The sequence below is a fragment of the Malus sylvestris genome, chromosome 13, assembly GCF_916048215.2.
Source record: "Malus sylvestris chromosome 13, drMalSylv7.2, whole genome shotgun sequence".
Taxonomy (NCBI): domain Eukaryota; kingdom Viridiplantae; phylum Streptophyta; class Magnoliopsida; order Rosales; family Rosaceae; genus Malus; species Malus sylvestris.
The window spans coordinates 35854084-35862103 of NC_062272.1; positions in this window are offsets into that span (position 1 = coordinate 35854084).

Below are 8020 nucleotides of genomic sequence, written 5' to 3' on the forward strand. Positions count from 1 at the left end.
AGTTCACAATTATTAATTGTAGGCAACATACATAAATAACTTTAGAAGCGTTTATGGAACTATCAATTATATGCCTATAGTAAAAGGAAAAAGACCCATTCACTTGAGGCCCGTGCTATGACTCCCTAGCAAGCATATCGAGACATCATGAACCATCATCGCCTATGACCAAGGCCAATTTGTCCTGGAAAGGCTCCGATTTGCCTCGAATCCGCCGGGAACCCTAGAAATGGGTGTTCTTGATTTGTCCCCAATTCAACTCCGACGTTCCAACCAATGATTGGGCATTGTTCTAGGCCTTAAGGGAAGTCTATTGGTGGTGGCAATTGGAAGAAATTGCTTCAGAAATGGGAGAATTGACACAAAACCCTTTGGTGTCACCATCGCCAAATGTCACGAATTTGACCTAATTTCCCTCGAATCTTGATAGAAGAATGAAGGGGTAGAGGTATGGTGATGATTGCAGGTGTAAATGGGGTGAAATTCGCCTGAAAAACAGCTCGGAAATGCCAGAATTCCACCGGTTTCGAAATCGGGTTCGGTGCGGGTTCAAGGGATCCGGCCGATCCTCTCCCTTTCTCCTCTCTCCTTTCCCATTCTTTCCTCTCTTCTCATTGGGCAGACTTTCCTCCCTCCCCTTCCAATTCGTTCCTCATGTCCCTCTCTTTCCAATTGGGCATCCTTGCCCAATCCTTTTTTTTTTCCTCCCTTCTCCTTCCTCCCCGTTTCCTTCTTCTTTTCTTCCTTTCTTTTTCCTCTTTTCCATTAACTAACTATGAAAATTATAATTATAAACATTATAAAAATATATAAATAGTGACTTAAACCAAAAATACTTATCGAGTATTTCAGGAAAACAGTAAAGGATTAATTCATACACCTCACTATATGCTGATCCACAAAAATCAATACCCTCGCCTCCTAGGGTATTTCAAAATTTCACATTTTAAGATTTATAAAATAATAAAATTTGGGACGGGTTGTCACAATGGAGTCATGGAATGGGCTCATTGTTCTACTCAGAAGCAAGTTGCAGACAAAATGACAAAGCCTTAGAAGTTGGACATGTTCCAAAAGCTGTAGGAGTTAATGGGTGTTTGTTTACTTTCAAGTATAAACTGGTTGCTATTAATATTCAGTTTAAGGGAGGATGTTGAAGTTGTTTGGATTTCCTAGATGTTATGGTTAGGTTCCTTGTTTTTAGGTTTGCTTTAAGCAATGGTTAATAATCCCTATTCTTGAGGGACAAGTTGTTTAGTTGATTTTAATCTCTAGTCGTGTACCACGTAAATAGGGCTGTTAATAAATGTGATGCATTGCTTTATTTTCAGTTTCCTTTGTAAGGCTATTTATTGCCATCGTATTCTTGAATTCAATAACAAAAATTCTCCCAGCTATTGAGTACAATTTAGACTTTTATCATGTGTTCATTCTCGATTCTAATAGATCGTTCCTCCCAATGTCATGGTGCTGAGCATCAGCACTGTACTGCTGAATTTCGAGCAGAACGAGAAGGAGATGGCCACAAACTTAGACTTGGTAGAGGAAGAGCGTGAAAAGGTTATCACCCACATTTTAGCCTATCAACAGCAAATCCTTTCCAGCTACAACAAGAGGGCGAAGATCTGGCAGTTCAAGCCAGGAGACTTAGTCCTCAGAAAAGCCTTTGTAACTGCTTGTTGGGAAGGCTCCAAATAGATGGCTCCCATCTAGGAAGGTCCGTACAAAATCAGTCAAGTAGGTGGAAAAGGCAGCTACACCCTCATAAACAAACTGACCACCCCTGTGATAGCAAAAGATGCCCCTGCCCTTGCAGACACGGCGTGTGCTCCCCCATCAAGAGAGAGTAAACTGATATGGGATATCCAGATGTGGATGGGTTCTACGATTACTTAGTTCCCCCTGAATGCATTGACTACCTACACTGGACAGTTCCCATAATTGGCCACAATAGACTTTTTCCTAAAAAGACTTAGCCGACTGAAGGATTCAATTTCGCGGGAGTTTGAGTATCTTATCGGAAGAGACGCTAAGGACAAGATCCCTGCTCATGAAAGAATTTGCTAGACTAGATGGTTCGTCCTCGATGTGCAAGTCTTCATGAACATAACTCAGCTCTAAAGTGTTGCAATACTAGTTAAATGACATGTGACTTTAAGTTACAATTGCTGCTCTAGAGATCTGTATCGAGTTGCGTGCATCTTAGAAGACCATAGGACTAGCAACTTGGAAAGATATAGCCACTTAGGCACGATTTTGCCTACACCTCAAGCCTAAAAAGCCTCTGAGAGCCTAGGACGACACCTAAAGTGGTCACGCAAGTCATCTGCTTCTGTAAGTAAGACGCCCGACAGGCGACCCAACAGCTGGCAGCCCAAGGCAATCTGTAAGTCGAGACTTATACCTGCTATGACTGCACGTACCCGTCTGCTTATTTAAAGCAGCGCCTCTAGCCGACAATATACTGTTTAAGTTTTGTAGGAGCTAAAGCTGAAATACTCGACTATAGCAGCTACGCGAATTTCCTTTGCTTTCTACGAGAAGCAAGTGTTCGGCCGCCAGCTCTATAAGTTAAAAATTTCGCAACACGCCCCGGGAGGGCCAAGGCTCGTGCAACCGCTAAAGCCGAAATGTACGACTATAGCAGCTACGTGGATTTCCTTTACTTTCTACGAGAGGCAAGTGACCGGCCACAGGCTCTATAAGCTAAACTCTAAAAACTATCATCTTGAAGCCCAAATCCCGCCAAAAAGACCTGCAGCTCAATCTGCTAGCATTGCACGCTGGTACAAAATTAAATGGTCATGATGAGATGCTTTGGGATAAAATTCTCTAACTTTGACACAACCTTCTTGACAAATTTGTGAATCTACTCCAATTGGAATTACTCAAAAATTCCACCATTTGATTTCTCATGTCCTACATTGAAAATACAAGTCAAAGTATCAAAATCTTACCAAAATATACCAAGAATAAGGGAAAATTTAGTATGAAATCGACTCATCAAAGATATTTAAGGATTCCACAAATCATTCGTAACATCTAGCAGTATGTCATGGCTACCCAAGCTATTCAAAAAAGGTTGGAGAACATATTCAGTTAGGGGTTACAATGCAATACGATCATTCTCTAATTCAATACTATTGATCACATTGCTTTGTTAATAGTTTATTCATGTCTATTATCCAATGTGATTCTCTTGTCTATATGATTACCTTGAATCTGATTTGGAATGACTTCCTAAATCTCATTCATACTCTAGTCAGGTATTCTTAATCATATCATAGAGTATTCTTCCTCAACATTTGAAGGTTAAAGATCCCTTGTTGTACATTTACATGTCCACATCATTAAGTAACTTAGCCCCAACTAAGTCGTGGACATCCTCAAGTGGAATGACATTAACACAAACAAAAACTAAGGATCTAACCACAAAAGAACTATGATATCTCAGGTCAAAAGACTATTTTGCATCATCTGAACGATGAGTTCTCATGTGAGATGAGTATGAGAACTCTTTGTTGATCACATTCGGTAAACAATTACATAATGAATAAAAATGGATTCATTTTAAGCCATTTGATCCAGGTATTTAAATCAAATAGCACCACCAACTATTTTTGACAAATTCCATATCCTTAATTGGAATTCGAGAGTTTTGGAGTAAACTCTTATTAGGGTGTGGGAGGTTCACCATTATCAAGCTCACCTCACAATGATATGATACTGGCTAGCATTATAATAATGAGAGACTAGCTCTTGCTCATTTACATCTACTATAAGTACCCAACTTATCTGGCCTCTAGAGAAAGTCATCTCACAATGATATGAAATTAGCGTTGTTGCACTCAATTAAGTCGTTCGCACCATGTAAGTTTGTGTAGGATTCAAGAATGACCTCACATGATATTATGGTGGTGACGATTTCTAAAAGCTCACCAAAAAAAAATTCAGAGGTTAAGGGTTCCTTTGATTCACCTTAAAGTGAATTACTTAAATCCAACATCCAATACCTGAATATTTCTCATAGGAGTGATGTTGGAAGTATGCCCACAAAGCCACTCATTTGATGTAATAGCTTTTGGAATACTTATTGTATTAAACTTTTATATGTTTAATGAAAGGCAAAGCTTATTGTTAATCACTATTTATTGTATCATGTGCTTAAGCAATAAGGGAATCCAAGGGATGTATTTGATCTAAGAGACAAGTGATTTAAGTAAGTTAGATTATCGAGACCTTTCTCTTATGTTCATTCCTAAAACGTTCCTAGCCATATGATTGCCAATTGGGCATTGACAATCCGCTAAGGTTAGTATGTGTTATGTCGACTCAAGCGTGAGTATGACTAGTCTCAAGTCATTTGGTGTTGGACACTAAGACAAACACATAGGTACTCAAAAGAGTAATCGAGTACACTGAATCACGATCAAAAGAGAGTTCGAACATACATGTCATGTAAGAACTCGATAGTTGCAATATGCAAAGTAGTCCTTTGACCTGAGGCATCATAGATGTCTAATGGTTAGGTCCTTGACCTTTGATCATGTCAAAGGCATTCCATTGGAGTGTCCACGGCATTGTTGGGGTCAAGCTATCTAGTCATGTAGGCATATGAATGCACAACAAGGGATCTCTAACCTTCCATGGTGGAAGGAGAATACTCTAAGATGTGATTCGAGAGTCTTTGGCCAAAGCATATGAATATGACTTAGGAAGTTTGTTCCAAATCTTATTCAAAAGAATCATATGGAGATGTATCACATTGGATAGTAGACATGAAACAAACTATCACTTAAACAATGTGATTAAGAGTATTGTATTAGAGAAGGACCGTATTGCATTGTAGTTGTAACTCGATAGGTTCTCCAACCAATTCTACTTAGCTTGGGTAACCATGACATGCTGCTAGGTGTCACTCATGGTTTGTGGAAGCCTTGATGATTAGCAAACACTAATTTTAAGGGAGAATTGAAATGTGGTTTCAATTCACAATCGATCGTTAAGAGTAACAATCGCCCACTACCTCGCTAAATGGAACCTAATGGATCGTACACCGAGTAAGGATGAAAGTGAAGAAATTAAATGAAATGGATATGCAATTAAATGGTTTAATTGAAGAATGGTCAAGATTAATTAATTAGTTAATTAATTTTACGAAAGGTTCGTATTGGGCTTTTAAGTTGGTTTTGGGTTTCGGGGCCCAAAAGTGTACTAACATAGTAATATACACTTGATGTAAGAGTACTAACATAGTAATATACACTTAATATCAGGATTTCTCACAAGAACCAATAATACTGCATATCAGAATATAGATGGAGAGAGATTTTCGAATTCCCACATTATTTTTGGCAAATTGGCATCAATTTGAGAAAATAATCTCTACCATTTTTTTGTTTGTTTTCGTTATTCAAAATGTAACCTTTAAACTACCTTCGGATGTCTGCAACCTTTAAATCAAAATAAAAGCATGAATTATAAACAAAAATATAAAAAAATAAAAAATAAAGCCTTCGAGATTAAATTGTTAGGCATCTTGGTACTTCCAATAAGATTCTAAAATTGATAGGTGAGTGAACAATGAAAGTGTAGCCAAAGGTAAAAATACGATTGCTGTATCCTTTTGAAAAAATCTAGAAGGTTGCAAAAAGTAGTTTAAAAATTATAGAGAATAAAGAAAACAAAAAAGTGATAGAGATTAATTCATCATTTTAAGGTAGTTTAAAGGGAGCCTTACTTATAAAGACAAAAATATATACCATATTTCACACAACTCCACACCTTTTAAAACATTACAAAGAGGGACAAAAAAACCCAATAACAGAAAACAAAACCCAACCCAAAAAGAAATTGGCCGACCAAATTACGATCCATGCCACTCGACTATAACCGTTAATAAACGGCCACGTTAACCACTACAAGACAAAAAATCATAAAAACTACCCGATTCCTTTCCCTTTTTCATTCAATACCTGCGTTACTCTTCCCCAAACCTCAATCATCTCAAAAATCCTATCACACAAAAGATACGTCCCCAGAAACCCTAAAATCTCCATAGTTTCCGATACTTTCAAGATGGATTTTCAATAAAGTGATTCACAAGTTCAGCCAAATTCCTAGAAAAGGTCAGTGTTTCAAAGGTTTTCCTACTACTCAAAAACGTCCTTTTTGCATGATTATATTTCGAACTCTATCAAATACGATTGCATTGTCAAAGTTTTGGATGCATTATCAAGTGTTTTTGCACTTGTTTGTGCAAAAGAAAACTATAAAAAAACGCATGGATTATCAAGTGTTGGCATTGCTCTCGAGTACTCATCTTCAACATCTTATGTTTCCAGGGAAGATTCCGCATCTGCTTGAGGAACAGATAGGGCAAGTGCGAAGGATACAAGGAAGCATGTGGAGACAAGCGTAACAGCACACGTGCCGATACTTCCATTACTCTGTCAAAAGCAAAAGTATCCCATATCAGCAGGGTCGAACGTACTCTAGATTTGATGGACTTGTTTTGACCCTCAAATTCTTCAGTCGGCCTTATACTCTGGAGGAAACCAGAAAACCCTCCAGCTCAGTTCAAGAATAACCCCTTACCTGATTACTTACCTGGCATTGCTCTCGAGTACTCATCTTCAACATCTTATGTTTCCAGGGAAGATTCCGCATCTGCTTGAGGAACAGATAGGGCAAGTGCGAAGGATACAAGGAAGCATGTGGAGACAAGCGTAACAGCACACGTGCCGATACTTCCATTACTCTGTCAAAAGCAAAAGTATCCCATATCAGCAGGGTCGAACGTACTCTAGATTTGATGGACTTGTTTTGACCCTCAAATTCTTCAGTCGGCCTTATACTCTGGAGGAAACCAGAAAACCCTCCAGCTCAGTTCAAGAATAAGCCTGTGGAAAGTTACTTCTTCAAAAGCAAAAGTATCTCATATCATATCTTCCCATTTTTCTTCTCTTTATCCTTCATGCTGTTGCAAGATGGGGAGAAGGTGAACAATCAGTCGGAGCTCTGATTGCTTACCTTGTCTGTCACCTCTTTCAGCAGACCCCCTAGCTCGGCGACTTGGGGGACTCCTACTACATGGTTTGTATCGCGCTTGACCAAGCCTGAAACTACAAGTAAGCTTCAAGTGAAATTGATACATTACCTTGTGCATCTCCACCAGTTAAAGATACCACCCCTGGATGGAGGAAAAGTACTTCCAGAGAAGATGCCACATCTACCTATGAGACAGATAAGGCAAGTCAAGACGACACCACACTCCGATACTTAGAAGTTTCGTGATTACGAGATCATTCTCCCACAATATTTCCTAATGTCATTTGTACTAAATCATTCACTTGTACTCACTAAAGGAGAGCTTGAACCTATGTACTTGTGTAAACCCTTCACAATTAATGAGAACTCTTCTATTCCGTGGACGTAGCCAATCTGGGTGAACCACGTACATCTTGTGTTTGCTTTCCTATCTCTATCCATTTATATACTTATCCACACTAATGACTGGAGCAATCTAGCGAAGATCACAAAAAGCGACCGTTTTCGCTACCTAGGATCTATCTTGCAAGAGAACGGAGAATTAGATGGAGATCTCAACCATAGAATACGAGCTGGATGGATGAAGTGTAAGAGTGCATCCGGCGTGTTGTGTGACCGTCGTAGGCCACTGAAGCTCAAGGGAAAATTTTATAGGACGGCAATAAGGCCAGCGATGTTGTATGGCACAGAATGTTGAGCGGTGAAGCATCAACACGTACACAAAATGGGTGTAGCGGAGATGAGGATGCTTCGTGGGATGTGTGGGCACACGAGAAAGGATAAGATTGGGAATGAGGATATCCGAGGTAAAGTAGGAGTAGCCGAAATTGTAGGAAAGATGAGAGAAAATCGGCTCCGGTGATTTGGACATGTGCAAAGAAGGCCGACTGACACTCCGGTTCGAAGATGTGACTACGGGACAGAGGTTCAGGGCCGAAGGGGTAGAGGAAGACCTAGGAAAACTTTGGAA